Below are 20,689 nucleotides of genomic sequence, written 5' to 3' on the forward strand. Positions count from 1 at the left end.
TCCTGTGGGCCAAGATCCCTACTTTGTCAGCGATAGCCCTGGTCCCGGGGTTGATAGGCCAATTGACTTGTAGCTGTTTCAATTCAGAGGCAGAGTACGTTAAAAAATTGGCACAATGTATGGCCCCTGGCCCCGGTCGGTTGCGGAAGGGCGCAGATGGGCTTGCCTTTGGCGCGCTGGCGGTGCGCCCGCTGCGCGCATTCGTTACGTGACGAGATTAGCATGCCAATGCTTAAAATATGGCAACACTGATAGGGCATGATGATACATGAAGCATGTGTAACTACAAGACCGGCTTATAACATGGCAGCAAAAGGAGAGCCCATTCACAAGGAGTGTGGGAGGACTAAAAACCAGGCTGATAGCCAGTGGTCGCAATCATACGGGCTACCTGCTGACTGCAGTCGCACTGGGCGAATTCAGGCTCAGGCCAGAGGATGATCCCATAGCGGCAACATAAACGGTCCGCAACCTGGGTGTTATGGTGGACAAGGACCTTCAGATGCAATCTCAGGCCAATAAAACAATCAGCACCTGCTTTGCCCTGTTGAGAGCTCTTCGCCAAATTCTCCCTCTTCTGCCCAGTGAGGCCAGACCCCTGGTGGTTAGAAGTATAATTCTGAGCAGACTGGACTATTGCAACTCCCTGTATTTTGGTGCCCCTCAATACATCCTGCAGGGGCTGCAAAGAGTCCAGTCCATGGCAGCCAAATTAGCTCTTAATAGACAGCGTGGCTCCTCCGCCACCCTGGCTCTGAGGGACCTTCATTAGCTGCTCATCAGAGACAGAATCAGCTTCAAGTCTCTTTGTATGGTACATAGAGCATTGCATAACACAGGCCCGATAGCCTTGCGAGAGAGATTCTCCTGGTATGAGCCTAAAAGACTCCTTCGGTCTACTGGTCAACGCTTGGTTTCTATCGCTAGAGTAAAATTGGCCAGGATGGGAGGCAGAGCCTTTGGCACAGCAGCAGCATGTCTTTGGCACACGCTACCCCAAAACATCAGCCAAGTTGACTCCCTGCTGGGCTTCAGGAAGAACCTTAAGACCTGGCTATTTGCCAGGAATAGGTAGCAATATTCCTGATTAATAGCTCAGCCGTTTTCTGCTGCTCCAGTTCATCATGGTCTCTAAGCGCCAGGATACCCGTTGGGTGACAGCTGCGCTATACAAGAAGTCTATACAATACAATACAATACTCATAGCATCGAGGTTGGCAGCGTTCACCAACATCTGAAACATGGGCTGAAAGAAAGCATAGTTATACTTTGTCCCTTAAAACTTGGCATTATTAAACGTACCTGCAGGTAAAGTGGCAGTGAAGATTCTCCGGGTGATTACAGGCTACAGTGAAGATTCTCCAGGTCTGCGGGCTGCGAGGACGTCGTCACCACCGACACGGGAAGCTCCCCAAAAGGTCCTTTAAAAGTCAGCTATAAAAGCGGTAGTTACAGCTGACATTTAAAGGGCATGTGCTTCCCGCCGGGTGCAGTCTGTGATGTCACAGAGGCAGGCCAATCAGAGGCAGGCAGTAAACAGAGAAGATGGCCGCAGGAGCCAAAGTAGTGAATATGTATTGAATACGTATTCACTATGTATGCTCCTGCGGCCATCTTCTCTGTTTACTTCCAGGAAGGAACTGGCATACTGGCATATGGCAACAAAGTTTGCGGGCCGCCAATAAAGGCCAGCCAGGCCGCTGGCAGCCCGTGGGCCGTCCTATGAGTACCCGTGGCGTAGAGGACTCTACACCTTTCTTAATATGGCTTTGATTTTACTTAATTTCCTTCCCTTCTTTTTCATTTTTACCTCTGTTTCTATCTGTTTTTGATATAGGTCCCCACAGAAGAGGAACCTGTTCGTTGATGACGTACTGACTGCGGATGGTGTAATTAGAAAGGGATGGTGAACGGACTCTACTATATAGATATGTAACACCCTTTTTTTCAAGTGGTTAGTAGTGGTTTTAGATCGTGAAGAAATGCCACGATCATTTTTGACAATATAGGGCATGAAACATGTCGATCGTCACTTGCACTTAAATACTTGACGAGAGTATTAGCGTCTCCATATTCGAGTATTACCTTTTTTTAATCAGGACATGGAACCCACAAATTAAAGTTAGTTCGAGAGCCTTGTCAAAATTCCCCGGAATGCCTGGTTCTGTTTGATCCAACTGTATTCTATACATAGAGCCTATCCTACCCCTGACACAATAAACAGGTTTTTTGGAGGTGCTGATGCCACCTGCCCCGTTGTCAGTTGATAAATGCAGATCTTCTGCACATGCTATAGGTCTGTTACACTAATATGGAATGGAAAGACATAACAGACTGATTATCACACTGCACAGAGAGGATACTCCTGTCAACATGGGAGGTATTCATTTTGGGGATGTATCGTAGGGACAAGAAATATAAAGTCGCACCTTGATTTATCGATCTGGGGTTAACATTGGCAAAACAACTAATTACTCGCAGATGGAAATCTCCCGATTTCCCCCCCACCCCACATGCTGCGGCTTGGCTCTGCTCATTCACTAACTGGGCACAGGCAGAAAGTACTGCCCTACATAGAGAGGACAATCTGGGTCTACGGAAATATCCCATTGCCACACACTGGGACACTCTCATGACTGACGTACACACTGAAATACTTGCTGCCTCCACAGCTCACAGCGCCTATTCTGATGGAGACGACAAAACACAAGATGGGGACCTCAACGCACCTCTTGCTAATGCAGCCATCATCTCACATACCACTACTAGCTGTACCCTGCCCTCATTAGGCATTTAAACCAATTGTGGTAGCCAAACACATGGGAGCCTACATTCACCTAAATGAACATATACATAATGAATGTAGCATTAGAGAGATTAGATCTGTCAGCTGAGCAAATGCATTTTAAGTAGCTGTATAAAAAGTTAATGTTATATTATGTTGTTTGAAGCAAATACTGTTTGGATCTGTAATTACAAGTGGGTGACACCTGGACCATTTTGGTAGAGACCACTAATGGTAACTTTTTCATGCACTCCAGTGTTATACTGTTGAAGCATAAGTATTAGTGTTGCTGGTAACTTTGCATGTAAAGCTTTCATCTGGCAAATGGCAATATACTATACAAATGATGCTAACACAGTATGTATCATGACTCCGCTTATATGTATTGGAAAAATTAATAAAGCAGATGTAAACAAAAATTAAATGGGACTAGCAAGGAAAAAAAAGTGATATGTACTTTTCTTCTGCTTAACATGCTGTTCCTACTACTTGTTGTAAAACCTTCTTGTTAAAGAGAGTAATGCAATTACATCATATAACAACCTTTAAGTTAATTTGTATAATAAATCCCAGATTCACCAGTCACCAAACTAATCAAACATAACCCTATTCACATACTGATACATTTACATAAACCCAACCAGTGATAAACACCCCCAGACATATTGGCTTTGTCAAAGTTCATTTAAGCATGTTTTACCTTTAGGCATTCTCCTTAATAATTATATTAATAGCCACTAAAGGGGATGTTAAACCATCATATGTTTATTGTGCACAGGGGTCCGAAGGGTCTAATAATAGTGCTTAGCAGGCCTTATTAAACCATCATTTACTATCTGTTTGAGCTTAAAAGCATACTTGAAAATGAAAGTGTTACAGCAGTTTCTTCAAAGAAGAACCTCCAGGCCCCTAAAGATGCTCATCACTATTTGCAGAATCGCGCAGGGTTCCATAGGTCTCTTGTCATCTTCACCCTCCAAATGGAGCCACTTGGCGCTCTACTCATACATAACAGCATCAAGATTTACCAATATGCAAATGATGCACAACTCTACTTGAAAGTCTCCTCAGCATCAGACATCCAATGACTCAAACACTACCTGCCCATAATCCAGCCCTTGATGTCCAGCACCTGCCTGAAGCTCAATCCAACCAAGACAGGATTTCTGTTAATTTGCCAAGAACAACAAGCAAGAAATAGTACAAACCTGACTAATGACAAGAACCTAGATGGCTTTGAGCCCCAGCTTTCACCAAATGCCTAGTCACTTGGATTCACCCTGGACACCAACCTCAAGGAACACATTACCAAAAAACAAAGCTGACCTGGTACCAGCTCTCTCTTCTAAAGAAAGTGAAACTGTTTCTTTTTAGATTGAGACTTCAGAACTGCTGTTCAAGCCATTGTATTCTTGCAACTGGATGGAGATAACACCAAGCCCCATGGCCTTCAAAATTCCACAATGGCACCCCTTAAGCGCATTCTACAGGCCACATGCCTCATCCAGGGCCTGAAGAAATATGATCACAATCTCCCCATCACCACATCCTGATTGAACTCCATTGGCTCCTCTTGCTGATCTGCACAATATTAAAAAACAGTGGTTTCATTTACAAAGCCATAATGACCAGCACCCCCCTCATCTTGCATAATAGCTCAACATCCATCCCAGTTCTCGTCACACCGATAGCCAGGACTCCATCAGATTGCAGACTAAGAAGTGCAAAAAATAAAACAAAAGACAGTAGGCCTTCTCTATCTATGCACACAGGATCTGGAACAACATCCTCATATCCATTAAGACAGCTCCAACACTGCTCCAATTTAGGAAAAAGTTGAAGGCTCACCTCTTTAAAGAACACTATATCACATTAACCATTCACTACCCAGCCTGACTAGATTCATGCGGTAGAAATACAATACATATATATAATGTACTATTGTTCTTCAGTATGGTGAGCTCTTTTTTTCCAGCTAGGTATGTTTCTTCAAATAGGTTTTCCTTATGAGAATTCCCAGTACATCTATAGAATGCTTATTTGTTGGAAGGTGGTTTACTAGTAGTTGCAGGTAGATACCTACAGCTAGCAGTTACACTACAATCACAAATAAGGGCCAGTCAAATTTCAATAAATCATTCCTTGAGAACATGGCAGCAACCTAGGGAGGCTCCGGGCTCCGAGGACACCTTCTAATTAATCCGCAGACTTATCCGGCTGCTCCCTCTCTGCAACTTGCAGCCAGAGACACCGGAGATCCAGGGGAGGACGCCCATCCCGGGCTAAGGCAGATTCAACCTCCCAGGCGGCGCAGACGACGAGCGCGCAAAGTGGGGCCTACCCCGGAGCGGTGAGCCGGGGTGTAAAGTGCCGGCAGGGCTGATCGCGGAGACCCAAAGTGACGGGCGGAGGAGAGCGCAGGATACAGAGGCGTGGGGGAGGACGTGAGGGGCCACCTCCCCACCGGCAGTAATCTGGCAGTGGTGCAAGCCCAGAGGCGGGGACACAATAGTGGAGGACAGCGCAGCGAGGGCGGTGATGAGCTGAGTACCGCTCCGGGGGCGCGCTGCGTCTCCCGTGGCACTGTGAGGAGAAGTGGTGAAGAGTAGGTGCGGGTGCGTGCCCCGCTGTGCCGATACCACGTACGGAGCACACGCCGCCAAGAGACGGTGAAGTGGTGGCGGAGCGAACGTCCCGAAGTACACCCATAGACTACGGCATCACTCCATAACTGCTAGAACGGCAGGACGCGGTGCACGGCGCCATCTTACCTGGACTGTCCTCAACTAAGTTCGGCAGCCCGAGGATCCTTGCGGAGAACAGCCTGAACATGTGCTCCGCCCGGCCCGAGGCGGATTAACGGATGCAGGTGGCGTGAGCGTTTCTCCAGCAGGGGACCTCCTGCGGTGCGGTGAGCCGGGGGTGGAGCGACGGCGGGGATTGCTGCGGGGACTCGTAGTGCAAGGTGGAAGGGGACGAGCGGTGCTGAACACTCGAGGAGGACGGGAGACCTTTCCCCCCCCCCCCCGCCGGCAGACACACAGCAGTGGTACTGCTAACAAAGCAGGAATTAAGCAAAGGGGGAACAACGATAACAGGCTGAAGTTCGTTTATCGAGCGGGGTGCGACTCCCGCGGCTATCCGCAAGGGGGCGGTAAGGTGCCATTGCCGTCGCGTGCCCCCCTATGCCACCACCGCAGACAAGGTTTTAGGAGACAAGGGTACCCCGATATGTGAACCTGGGGTGATAATGAAGAGTTAAGAACAATGGTTCAAGGATGTTGTGGGGTGGTCGACGGCGTTTCGAACCCAATTATTGGGGTTCATCTTCAGGACAGTGGTGAGCATGTATTTTGAAGTTAAACTGCCCGGCTTCAAAGGTTAATTATTTGAAAACAAGCAGCTTGGCAGTACATAGATCCGCCTGGAGAATGTAGTCCCAACAGCTGCAGGACGTCTCTGACTGCTCGGCCTCAGGCTCCCATTCACTGCCCTGTCGCCCCTCTAAAGAAAATTACATTCTCCAGGCGGATCTATGTACTGCCAAGCTGCTTGTTTTCAAATAATTAACCTTTGAAGCCCCTGCCTCCCACTTTGGAGACTCTAGGAACTTTACGGGCAGTTTAACTTCAAAATACATGCTCACCACTGTCCTGAAGATGAACCCCAATAATTGGGTTCGAAACGCCGTCGACCACCCCACAACATGAATTCCTTATAACTTGTAAAGATCAATTATGGAATTCAACTACTATATTGTTGTCAATGCGATGTCTTTTTAAAACTACTATCACTATTTCACACCACGCTTTTCTTATTTTGTGAGCATTCTAAAATTGATTTTGTTTAAATAAATACCTGCTATCTTTTGACCTACATGACCCTTTACGTACTTTATCTCCTGCTCCCTACGGAATTGATTTCACTTATCTTAAAAAACAAGTGACCCTGCCTGGGTCACCTTTTCTATTGGACCCTTTTGGGCCACCACCGCAGACAAGGCGGCGCCACCAAGTGTGAGACTGGTAAATCAACCTTATAGAAATACGCCTTTGAAAGAGCGGCGTTGCCCCTGCGTGTCTGGCAAGGCACCACTGCGTGGGGAAGAGGCTGGTAGACTTGAGCCATCCTTCGATAAGAAGAGGAAATACGAACCGCCAAACCTGCGGACCTCTTAGGACGTGGGGGCAGGGGGAGACACGTAGACGGCGCCAGCCATTGGGAAATTTGACCTGCGCGCTGAGGGAGGAACGGGGGCGAGAAACCCGACAGGCCGCGGGGGCTATAAGAGACCTCTGGCAGGCGGCGGTGATTACCGCCCCTAACCTCCAAATTAGCGCACGTACCTTCCCAACGCAAAGATGAGCGGCAGACATGCAAAAGGGTCGAACCAGACGAAGCTGGAAAAGTACGCATATGCAAAGGCGCTGCCGGATCACGCGGATCAAGATGTGACACCGGGTCCCACCACAGACACCGCTGAAGCCAAGGACGTGACGCTGCAGGATATTATGACTACACTAAATAAAGTACACACGTCCCTGGACTCACGCATTTGGTCGCTATCAGCAGAATTCTCCTTAATCAGGGCTGACCTCAACAAAATGTCCACCAGAGTGTCAGAGGTAGAGGTCACGGCGACAACCCTCACAAACGACACAGATATCCTTAAGAAGCAAATGCAACAGCTTACAGCGGATAACAAACTGCTGGCCGCCAAACTGGAGGACCAGGAAGGACGATCGAGGCGAAATAACATACGCCTTGTAGGCGTACCGGAATGGTCAGGTGGTCCAGCTCTTGACCTGTTTGTTGAGGACCTTATTACAAACCATCTCCGCCCGCGAGGCCTATCTAACTATTTCTCTGCGGAAAGAGCACGTAGAGTCCCGGGAGGCAAGCCCACGCCAGGGGCCACTCCGCGCCCTATCCTGGCCCGCATTTTCAACTACCGAGATAGAGACACAATATTGCAGGCCGCACGAACTGCTCCTCCTCTACGACTCGACAACGCTACTATTAACATATTCCCAGATTATACTGCAGCGGTCACAAAGCAGCGTTGCGGCTTTCTTGATATAAAAAAGACCCTCCGTGAACGCGGGATCAAGTATTCAATGCTGTTCCCCACGAAACTGAGGGTGGAGGCAGAAGGTAAAACATGGTTTTTCCTGTCTCCAGAAGCCGCCAAGGAGTGGTTGGAGGGTTCGCGCAAAGCCCCACGTTCGGATCGCCGGAGGGAAGACCAAGATCGCCGAGAGGGAACTGACAGGCAAGAACAACTGGAATAGCCGGCTCTACGGGGGAGACACCTTGCTTAAGGGAGTGCAGAAGGAATGAACGGAGGTGATAGGGCGAACAAGACAGAGACATGCAATATAACGGAGGCCTTGAATCCGGCCAGTCTTGTTGCCCGAAACGACGATGCTGTAGCTGCACTACAAACTGCGCTTAAGGGCTTGAGAGGATGCTCGTCGGGATGGGGACGGCCCATTGGAAAGGGTCTAGGCCCTTCAATCACTTAATTGCGCTGGCCATCAAAGAGGGAGAAGAGCCGCTATGGATAAAGAGGGACAATAGGTGTCTACGGACAGCGTACGATTGCTCTCACCCCCAAGTTATGGTAATGGGAAGGGACATGAAGCACTCTGCCCTGTTGGGGTGGCGGGTAGTTGTAAGTCCGTCAAGCAGGGAGGCAGGGAGGAGGGTGGGGGGTAAGGGATGGTTAACACAGTTTTGGATGTTATTGGTTAATACTTTGTTGAGAGTAGTGGCTACAAACTGGTTTATAAGGGTTGGTTACAGGAAATGCATGCGATCTACATCCTTGACTACACGCTTTAATTGGGACAGGACTTCTTAATGAAGATCATTCACAGGCTGAGTCCATGGCGTCCCCAGTGTCCCTAATTACTCCTCTGTCATTGGTCACGTGGAATGTCCGTGGGTTGGGGGATAAGATCAAAAGAGGTCTTGTCCTACAGTATCTGAAACGATGTGCACCGGCGGTGGCCCTCCTACAGGAGACACACTTAACGGGAGCAACCTGTAAGGCGCTGGACCGGTGGGGGTTTAAAATGATTGTACACTCCGAGTTCTCCTCTGGATCACGCGGGGTGGGTATATTGGTGAGAAAACAGTTTCCGCTGATAGTTAATCAAAAATGGACAGATGACCAAGGCCGCTTTGCGGCTATATCATGTCAGTGGGAGGGGAGATCCTTTAATGTGATGTCGGTATATATCCCTCCGGCACTCCATGCAGTGGCCCTCCCGGCCTTCAGTAGGTTTCTGCTCGACCTCCCAGAGGGGGAAATTATAATTGGGGGGGTGACTTTAATGTAGCAATCAGCGGTACTCTTGACCAATATCCTTCCAAACCTCTCACCAACACAGTATCCCACATAGAGAGTTTCCTAGAAGCCCTTGGTCTTATGGATGTCTGGAGATGCCGTCACCCCACGACACGCCAGTTCACGTACCAGTCGGGAGTGCACAATAGTCTATCTAGGATAGACTATTTTTTGACAACTGCATTTAGCTTACAAAATGTAGTGGACATAGACATTAGGCCCAGGGGGATATCGGATCATTCCCCAGTGATACTGACATACACATGCTGTCACACGATTAGACGGCGCATTTATCCCATACATCCAGGTTATCTACACAACCCCAAAATCTTTAAAGACCTCCACACAGCAACGCAACACTATTTTAAAGAAAATGAAGTATCGGTCCAGTCTCCAATCACCCTCTGGGAGGCCTATAAAACGTTTCTTCGTGGGCAAGCTATTTCCTCCATAGTAGGTCATAAACGCGAAAAGCGACAAGATGTACTGGACATAGAATTGAGACTGCATCAGGCTGAAGAAAGTCACGCTAAAAACCCGACGGCGGAAACATCCCACTCCCTGTGTATTATGCAGCGAGAGTATAGAGAAAACTTAAAAGAGATGACGCGGTCCAGATTGAAGGCCACGCTCCATAAGATATATGAAATTGGGGATAAGGCGGGTAAGCTTTTGGCCTGGCTGGACAAAAAAGAGCGAGCACGGAACTGGATAGCACAGATAAAAACTCAAGAAGGAGTAACAGTTTCAGACCCTCAAGCTATAGTAAGAGAGTTGGCAACTCACTTCACCCAGGTCTATGCGTCCTCTGCTACGAATACGATTGAGGAGTCGCAAGCTTACCTTAAAGACATCAAGATGCCCACGTTAACATCAGAAGCATACCACACGCTGGAAGCTGACATTACGACAGAAGAACTACAGTTAGCGATCGGCTCCCTGCAGCCAGGGAAGGCGATGGGGCCGAACGGCATACCCATCGAACATTATAAAAGAATGGCGGCAGTGATCTCCCCATACCTACTCAATATGTATCTCCCGCGGGACCAAAGAACAGCCACCATAGTGGCGATTCCTAAACCTGGGAAACCTCCTGAGGAATGTACCTCATATCGCCCAATATCATTGCTTAACACTGAAGCGAAAATACTCGCTAAACTCTTGGCGACTCGGTTAATCCCGCATATGATGGCCCTAATACACCCAGATCAATCAGGATTTATGCCAGGTCGTAACATGGCTCTTAACCTGCGACGCCTTCACGGGGTGATAGCCCGTGTACCCTATATCCAAGAACCAGCTGTGATACTTTCGTTGGATGCATGTATGGCATTCGATATGGTGGAGTGGCCCTTCCTGTTTGCGGTCCTTCGGCATCTGGGCTTTGGCCCTAAATTCTGGGCTTGGGTGCACCTGCTATACTCGAAACCTTTGGCACATGTCACAGCAAATGGTCATATGTCAGAGGACTTCCCGCTAGGGCGCGGAACCCGCCAAGGCTGCCCCCTATCCCCACTACTATTCGCACTTGTGTTGGAGCCAATGGCGGTGGTGATTCGGTGGGAACCGACTATCCGGGGACTTAAGTGGGCTGCGGGATGGTAAGACCGCATATCCTTATATGCTGACAACGTTTTGCTTTACCTGGCCTCCCCCAGGCGTTCAATCTTAGTGCTACTGAATGTCTGTGAGAATTATGGGCGAGTGTCTGGCTACACTATTAATTGGTCCAAGTCGGTAATGTTTGTGCTCTCTGGCCCGGCACCGCATCTTCCTAAAGATTACGATTGTCTAATCGCAACAGAGTGCTTCAAGTACTTGGGTATTTATATTACGCCTAGACCTGATGAATTCCTTAAAAAAAATCTTATACCCCCCTTGGAACGTCTAAAACGAGATACAGCGCACTGGCGCGCTTTGCCCTTATCGCTGCTGGGTAGGGCAGCACTCCTTAAAATAATGGTGCTGCCACGGTTTCTATATGCCTTAGAAAATACCCCATTTCCGGTACCAGCGAGATATTTTAAAACAATAACGGCAGAGGTCTCAAGTCTGCTGTGTAAGAACAAGCCAGCGCGTATTGCAATGGATAAACTGGTGAGGGGTTGGTATGATGGAGGAATAGCACTCCCAAATATACAAATTTATTACTGGGCAGCACAGTTAAAAATAATAAACCAATGGCTTCACGCCCCGCAATCGGACCCGGCATTCCAGGCGGACAGATGCGCGCTGGGAGAGGGGGGCGTTATGGCAGCCCTATACAACAAAAAAACGATCTAACCCATTGATAGGACCGACGGCGCATACAGTGGCCATATGGTACCTGGCACAAAGGAAACTGGGATGGAACGGGGTCATAACACAGCTCACCCCACTCTGGGACACACAGCGACTTAGGAGACTTAGGAAAAGTAAGGGATTCAATAGTTGGGACGCAATAGGCATTTCCACGGTAGGCGACCTCTGGGCTAAAGGTGGGGGGGGGGGTGATTGCGTTTGAGCGCCTACAGGAGCAATACGAACTGGCACCCTCTGAGCAATTTAGATACATGCAGATTAAACATACCCTACAGGCGGCACCGCATTGCCGGAGGCCTCACCCCTAGAGGAGAGGCTGCTGCCTGACTATATGCCCAAAAAGGCCACTTCCTTTACGTACCGGAAATTAATTAATAACCTACCTGATCCGACGCAAGCACTGAGGGCCAAGTGGTCTGCAGACCTTGGGGATCTCGACGAGATAGACTGGCAGACGGCACTATCATCGCCACGAGAAGTTGCAATACCCTCAAGATTAAGATTAATACAGTTAAAGATATTGCACCGGGTGTATTACACTAGGTTAACCCTACACAAAATAGGGAGGACACAACATCAGTATTGCCTGTGAGAATGTGGGGATGAGGGAACATTTTACCACACATTATGGCACTGTCCGAAGATCATGCCATACTGGACGGCAGTGATGAGAACCATATCTCAAACGGGGGGGGAGTCAGTAGTGCCAGAGCCTAAAAGATGTTTGTTAAAAATGAACCATCCAGCGCAGGACTGGGCAACTTTGGGAATGATGATCGCGACGCGAAACATAGCCAGACTATGGGGGTCCAGATACTTGCCGACACTCGCGGAATGGTGTACGGATATGGATGAGGCCATGTTCGCAGAGAAAGCAGTGTATGTCAATCGAGGCTGTCCTCGGAAATGGGAGAAGGTGTGGGGGGCCTGCAACAAGTATAGGGGCTTTATATGTGACCCCCCTGAGTTACCAAGTGAGGACATCTCAGATTGAAACGGGGAAGAAATGTAAAGAATTGTGTGGAATTATTAATGTGATCTATTATGTACTGATTGTAGTAGGGATGGGTATGCAATCTGAGAGAGCTGAACCAACCAAATGCAATAAGTGTTACAGATGTATGACTTTGCTATGCCATAACCTTAATAAAAATTAAAAAAAATCATTCCTTGCTCAACCCTTGATAGCTTGGCTCACAAGCAGTCAGGTTTAACTTAGGAGACAGATGTGTAAAGCATTTAATAACAACAACAAAACAGTAAATAAGTCAGACACAGCTCGTAATAAAATTCCAACACCAATTTATAAAAATAGGAAACATTTTTATGCTTTAAATGATACCAAAATGACAGAGATCCAATGTGGGGAACCAGAGATATGAATTTTTAAAGATTAAAACCAAAACTAGAATTTAGAACCTCGCTCAAGGGGGTTACAAAAAGTCGTGCTTGACCGGAACAAAGTCAAGAGTTCATGCTGCTTGCGATGCCACACCTTTACACTTACTTACAGAAGTGTCTCTTGATGCAGGAGAGTGGTCCACAGTACAAGCCAAGGATTTAGAAGCTTTGGTTTGCCTCTTGGGGTCTGGGACTACAACTGCCACAATGCACCTCGTCAATCCAAGTAAAATCCAGGAGGTGAAGCTTGTCAGCTGAAGCTGTGTTTGGTTGATGTTTGAGGTCGCCCTTCCAGCACTTTTCTACCTGTTGCTGATCGGGGGGTCCACTTCTTATTCTTTAAGACAGGCAAAGGCATTTTGTTGTGAAGCCTTGTGAGTGCCGCAGGTGCAGTCCTTATGAGTGCAATCCTCTCTTGTGCAGTCCAAGGGTCCAGCAAGGCATGTCGTCTTCTCCAGATGTTTTTGTTGGGTCTTTGAGGGTCCACAACACTAGCCAGAGGTCTAGAAGCTCTGATTTGCCTATAAGAGGTTTGGGACAACTAATCCCTCTAAGAGGTTTGGGACTACAATTCCCACAATGCACCTGGCCAAATCGTTTAAAGTACAGGTGATGCTGGTCAGCTGTGCTTGTCTTGATGGCATTGATGCAGGTGACATCTTGAAGCTCTTTTGTACCTGTTGCTTTCAAGGATTGACTAGTTTCAAAAGGAATAAGGATTGCAAAGTCTTCTTTTGTGACTGCAACAGGTGCAGTCCTTATGAATGCAGTCCTCCTGTGGTGCAGACCAGGGGTTCAGCAGGGCAGCCCTTCTTCTTGAGATTTCCAGGCAGAGATCTGAGTTACTCAGCAGCTCTCCTATATTTATCCAGGCTTCTGTGCTTGCAAGCAGGGTTGCACCCCTGACCAATACAGTGCCAGCCTCAATGATGACCTCTTCTCCTGAAGTGTGGCAAATTCTTGTTCCAGAAAGCACTGTTCAATAAAATACAAAATGGAGAAAATCTCTCCTGGAGCTCAAGGTCTGATTACCACCAACCTGCTAACTTTTCCTAACACCCCCCTTCTAGTCCCTCTGCTAATTTAATTACAGGGGCTCGCATCAGGCAGTTTGGAGTAGGCCTGGTTCCTGTCCTCACTGTCTTGCTCCCTGTAAAGACCAGTTTGGCTACCCAGCCCCCTTCCTGCATTTTGCTCTGCTGCCACAGATCTCTTCCCACCAGATGTCTCCTTTGTTTCAGCTCAGGCCACTTCACACCTAATCAAGAGCACTTGGCTTGTGGAAAGTGCCTTTTTAGGGGCACACCGGTGCAGGGTTCACCCTTAAGTTTATCCACAGGTCCTTAGACTAACAAAGAAGAGATTGGCACTGAAGCTGGATTTCAAAATAACAAGTTTATTAATCACTCATGAGTGGGACTACATCAACACAACACCCTCAGGCGCTGTAGGAGGTAGTACATGGAATACAGAAACCATGGGTCTTTTATTCACAGTTTGTTGCAGAGTAAGCATGTAGTTACAAATAGAAGGTACAGGCCTACACAGGAATAGATACTCACAAACCTGGGCAGATGAATATCACTTAAGTCAGCAAAGTGGGAGGGGAAACAGAACTGCTTACATCAATAGGATATGATAGTTACATTCTCAAACATGTGCATTCTAGCAGCTACAGGCCTTTCTGAGCTCATACATTGCTCTGCCTCAGTACAGAAGGAGTTAACTAAGGTTGATGAGTCAAGCAGAATAGAAAAGCAGGCAACAGTGAAGACGGCAGAAGCACAAGGCTAACAAAATGGATGCTGCATACAAGATGGCTTCAGCTCATGCCAACAGCAATTATTTTTGATTTCCACAGTGTGGTAAATATTTTATTACCGGGACTGAATTTAATACGGAATCTAAATAAAACAGCTCAGTGAAATAAGAGGCAGAATCCGTGGTATAAGAGGTTTCTGAATCGGCTTTATTCAAAATGGCCGACTCGAGTCGCGGCCTTCATGTTCCGTCACCACGGGGGTTCAGGAAGTGAAGTACAATATTTTATTGACAGTCAATCGTTTTTATAGAATGTACATTACAATGAAACAAATGCAGAAGGCGTAACAATTGATAAGAAAAGTGACAATTTACATGCGTAACCAAAAATGGGCGTAATGAGGAGTAAAAAGAAACATAATTGGTTATGAGGTTATATGATGTCATATATAGGTGGATCTATAAGATAATACTTGGCATAGATGCGCGCGCAGCTGCATGACGTGTGATTGACGTGCAGCTAGGGGGTGACGGGGACTTGACATTTAGCTCTACATGTGGAGACAAGAAGTCTGGGGGGTCACGTCAACCTAATCCCAAATCATATCTAACATCCTATGTTTAAAGAACTATGTTATCCACGAAGGAAGGACTCTCGGACAGAAACTATTCTATACTGACTGTGTGTGCGTGTACAAGCGTCTAAGTGTCTATATGAGATGCAAGAGGCAGAAACTTTCCATGGTAACGGGGCTATGAATCACTTGCATGAGGACAGAGAGGCCGACCCCTTTGCTCGGTAGCTGAAGGAAATGTTTACCTAAACTACTAGACAGGAATGCATCGGCTGAGGAGCGAAGTAGATAATTCGAAGGTGAAATACGGTTTCTTGGCAGGCAGGCGAAACCGGCCGAGGCAGGCACCGTTAGCCGCACAGGGAGTAGGACAAAGTTCATGGATACAGATGCGAGCTCAAGCTGAAGCTGTCAAAGGCAGAGAAAAAGGAAAGGCTTGATGGTAGAATCAGGGCCTACTCGCCTGAACTGCAAAATGGAGTAACTGAGCCATATAAAGTCGGTGGCCTTTCATACTTAGGAATCGAATATCCAACCCATTCATGGCGGATCTGACAGAGGACATGTTGACGGTGGACGCACATGTGTTTGCGTCTTAGAAACTGGAACTGGAGGGAACATACATGTACTTGTAACATGCACATAGAACCGTTGGGGTCCAAGATAGGGGACATAACTGATCAGGAAAATCCATATTTCCACATTCCCTCCTTGTCCCCTACTTGCCCATCAAGAGACATCAATCTTCATTAATCCATCGATTAGTTCATGGAGCATCATTTCTTCTTCTTTCTTCTTCCGGGATCTTGAGTGAAAACCTTGATGTGGAATACACGATGTGGCACACAGGCCACAAATCGCTGGTCCACATTGCAGGCATAAGCAGCAACTGAATAGTATAAGAAGGCCAATACCTAGGAAGGATAGAACTCTCCATCCCCAGGCTGATATCACACTCCAAAACCACCCGGACCAAGTCCAAGTGCCTGGACTCTCGTGTATCTGGCTCACAATCTTATGAAGGCGCGTTATAGCTTTATATACAGATGGCGAATTTTCTGGTATGAATACGCAGCAGCTTGATCCGATGACCCTACAAGCTCCGCCCCTATCGGCCAGGATGACGTCAAGGACAAGACGATTTTGAAGAACAACAATCCTCATTGCAGATTGCTCCTCTGTCAAGTTGCCTAGGGCGGCAATAGTTTCATTCACTACAGCTTCAAGGGTTCTAGTTAATCTACGTATCAGCTTACTATTAGTAACAGTACCTATATAGGGAAAGATGCCTTTATTAAAATCTACATACTTGTCCCATGCCGTCTCAGTGTAATCGACAATTGGGAGATCTCTCCGCTCTCTATTGTGTACTAAATGAATATTTCTGTAATAATCAGGAGGAGCTAGGAAAACAGGTGGCAAAAGGAATGCAATGTAGCAGGTACCATCCCAATCTAGAGGTAAACGCATATATGCAGTCTGACCACATACAAAGTAGGAATGGCGAGAAGCTCTAAATGAAGATTTGCCTTGATCACTGAATTCTACTATAGTAGTGCATTTACTATGGCCCATATGTATGGAACCACTTTTTCTTACACATAATTCACCCTTTACTGGGAATACTGACATGGTGGGCAAAATTAGTTCAACTTCGGATTCGACATTCAGAATCATGAGATTAGGTGTAAAATTACCTAATCCATATACTTCATTTTCTAGATCAGTTCCTGTTCTTTTGGGGCGACCCTCCTTGTCAGGGTAGCAGACCTTGAGTAAAACTAGGTTCAGGTTTCCCCATACCCAATGATCTTGGTAAACTGCTGTGTCTGAGTCTATGGAATTGATTAAACTAAACCATGCTCCACAGGAGCCATTATGTGTAAATGGATGTGGAAAGAAAGGCAAAACTCCCTTAAAATTCTGATAGGGAGGGAGTCGGCCACACACCCAACAATTAGTGGCATTACTAGTCTGATGGGAATGATGCAACATACTAATGAAAGTGTTATTGCGCAGCGCAAGTCTATAGGACAATTCATGCGGGGGTAGGTCACTAAAAGAATGTTCATCAGTTATATTAAAAACATGTTTAGAAATAGGATAATATATATGCAACAATATACTTGCAGTGATTATTATAAAACTCAAGAAAAACAAAATTAATAACGTCACTATACAGTGGCTACGCAGTAATTTACAATACGCATGTCGTTTCAACATTTTTCGCGATTTTCCATGATTCAGGTCTAAGGGATACATGTCGGAGACAGATTCAACCGCTTCACCTTGGAGAGGACTTAAACAATCAAATCGTCCGACGGTTTGGGCCTAAGTTTTAATTTATAGAGTTCTTTACTGGTAGCCTCAGCCAAAGGTAGTTTTGAGTCAATAGGTGAGGACACACGAGGTGGGCTGTTTACATCTGAAGGAAGTCCATGAAATTTCTTGATATGACTTGAATGTACCCATCCTTTCCTGCCCTCGATCTTCACGGCTGTCCTTGTGGTCAGCAAGACCAACTTGGGTGTCTTCCACCTGGGCTCCAGCTGAGTCTTTCGGTCGAAATTTCTCACAAGCACAAGGTCCCCCGGAACTACGTCATGGGGTTTCACCTCAGTATTGTCGGGAAAGGCTGCAGCTACCTGTGAACGACAAGATTGTAGTGCAGACATCAAGGAAGCCAGGTAATCTGTCAGCATATTACAGTCAACATCAGTTATTTTACGTGGTATAGGCGTCCCCCACATATTTGGTGGTCTTCCAAAGATCACCTCATAAGGGGATAGCCCTGTTCGAGAGTGTGCTACCATTCTCATGTAAAAGAGTGCAACTGGTAAGGCTACTACCCAATCAACCCCTTTTTCCCTACATATTTTGGACAATCTGATTTTCAGAGTTTGATTATGTCGTTCCACGAGACCTGCTGCCTCGGGGTGTCGGACACAATGAAACTTCCACTGATATCCTAGCAAGAGTGAAACATGTTTCATCAGTTCGGATGAGAAGGGCTGGCCGTTATCTGAATAGACAAAACGTGGTAACCCGTACCGTGGGAAGAATTCTCGAACTAGCTGTTTGGCAGTAGTCGAGGCAGTGTAATCTGATACTGGGTAGGCTTCGGTCCAACGGGAAAGAGCACAGACAACTACGAGAACATATTTGAATCCTCGACATCGTTCCATCTGGATATAATCCATCTGGAGGACTTCAAAAGGGTGATCAGGAGGATGAAATCCACCCTGTTCTACGGGAATGCTTTTTCCTGGGTTAAACTGACAACATATCATACAGGTACGGACTTTTTGCTTAGCTGCTGCTCGTAAATGTTTGTTGAACCAAATGTGTTGAATGCTGTCTAGCATAGCTTTCTCCCCTAAGTGTGCCGGACTATGAATTGTAGTTATGATAGCCTGGACCATAGAATCAGGAAGGAACCATACAGATTTCTCCTTCGTCATCCATCCCTGGTCCGTTTGGATCCCTCCTAATTCCGTCCATTTCTTTATTTCGTCTGCGGTAGCATGTGTCTGTATGTCAATTATGTCAAGTGCGGGATCCTTAATCGTCATACAATGTGTTGGTGTCGGAACTATTGGCTTTGTCATGTCGGATGTGCGAGTCTGAGCAGTCTGTTTAGCTGTTCTGTCAGCTAAATCATTGCCTTGAGAAATGGTATCAGTGACTTTCGTATGTGCTTTGCATTTCATAATCGATATAGCAGTGGGCAGATGAATTGCGTCTAACAGAGCATGAATGAGGGACCCGTGCTGAATGTGGGTGCCATGAGAAGTTAAATAACCTCTCTCTCGCCAAAGCACCCCGAAGTCATGTACAACTCCGAATGCATAACGTGAATCAGTGTATATGTTAACTTTCTTACTTGTGGCTTGAATACAGACTTGTGTCAGAGCAATAAGTTCTGCTGCTTGAGCTGACAAAGTATCTATACAGTTTGTTTCGATGACTTCAGTATCTGTCGTGACTGCATACGCGGCCACTAAATCTCCTGTACCTGTCCTCATACATGATCCATCTACATACAACGTCAGGTCTGGATCTAACAATGGAACGTCTGTCAAGTCTTGTCTGGGTTTCGTTGTTATTGTAATAACTTCAACACAATCATGAGCTAGTGGGTCTGTTCCTATTACAGGTAAAAGTGTGGCAGGATTCAATGTATTACAACGTCGGATTTCTATATGTGGCTGAAACAATGTCAGTTCATACCCTGTAAGTCTTGCTATGGTCAAGTGTTGTGTTTGCGTTCGGTTCACAAGAACCTCTACTGCGTGTGGTACTTGTACTGTCAACGGATGTCCTAACACTATGGCATCGCTTTGTCTTATTGCTAAAGCTGTTGCTGCCACTGATTTCAGGCATGCAGGCAAAGCCTGAGCTACGGGATCTAATGTACTAGAGAAATAAGCACATGGCTTGCGTGATCCTGCTTGTTCCTGAGTGAGCACTGACAAAGCAGTACCTTCACGTTCTGTAACAAAGAGTGTAAAATGTTTATAGTAACATGGTGTCGCTAAAACAGGTGCTTGACATAGAGCTTTCTTCAAGCTTTCAAAAGCTAGTGTATGTTCCTGAGTCCAAGGGAGGACAGCCGATGTGGCCGCCTCCTGTGTTGTCAACTGAATGAGTGGTTTTGCTAGAAATGCATACTGAGGGATCCACTGCCTACAATATGAAGTGAGGCCTATAAAAGCCCGCACCTCCTTTTGTGTCTTGGGTGTTGGCATGTTAGCTATTAACTGAATGCGATCGGGTGTGAGCTGCCTTCCCTCCTTGGACAGCGAGTGACCAAGATAAACAACTCGCTGTACACAGAATTGCAGCTTAGAAGGGGATACCTTGTGCCCCTTTTCGGCTAGAAATTGTAAAACCGTCAGTGATGCTTTTTCACATTCTGGTTCGCTTCGGGCGGTGATCAGCAGATCATCGACATATTGAAGCAAGGCGGTGTTAACTGGCATGTGTATACTGTCAAGTTCTCGTTTCAGTGCTTGGCTATAGATGCTGGGGCTTTCTGTGAATCCTTGAGGAGCGCGGGTGAATTTAAAGCTTCGTCCATTTAAACTGAATCCGAACAGATATTGGCTCTCCGGATCTATTGGGACGCTGAAAAAGGCATTCTTGAGATCAATTACTGTAAAGAATGTAGCTTGTGAATCAATGGCTGTCAGTAATGATGAGATATCGGGGACCACAGGAAACTGTGGCACAATGCATTTGTTTAGTTCGCGCAGATCAATAACCAGTCGATATACTGGCGGGGCCATTGGATCAGTTCGTTTAAGAATCGGAATTATCGGGGAATTACATACATTGGAGTCGGTTTCCACAACCACTCCTTGGGCAATGAGCTCATCAATGATTTTCAGTAAAGCCATTACAGCATCTGGTGGTAACTTGTATTGTCGCATTCGTGGTAATACCACTCCTGCCTTCAGTGTGACTCGATATGGTGTAATGTTCATGCAACCAACATCAGTAGGGCCTTGTGCC

Source organism: Triturus cristatus, chromosome 5_2 (genome assembly GCF_964204655.1).
Source record: "Triturus cristatus chromosome 5_2, aTriCri1.1, whole genome shotgun sequence".
Lineage (NCBI taxonomy): Eukaryota > Metazoa > Chordata > Amphibia > Caudata > Salamandridae > Triturus > Triturus cristatus.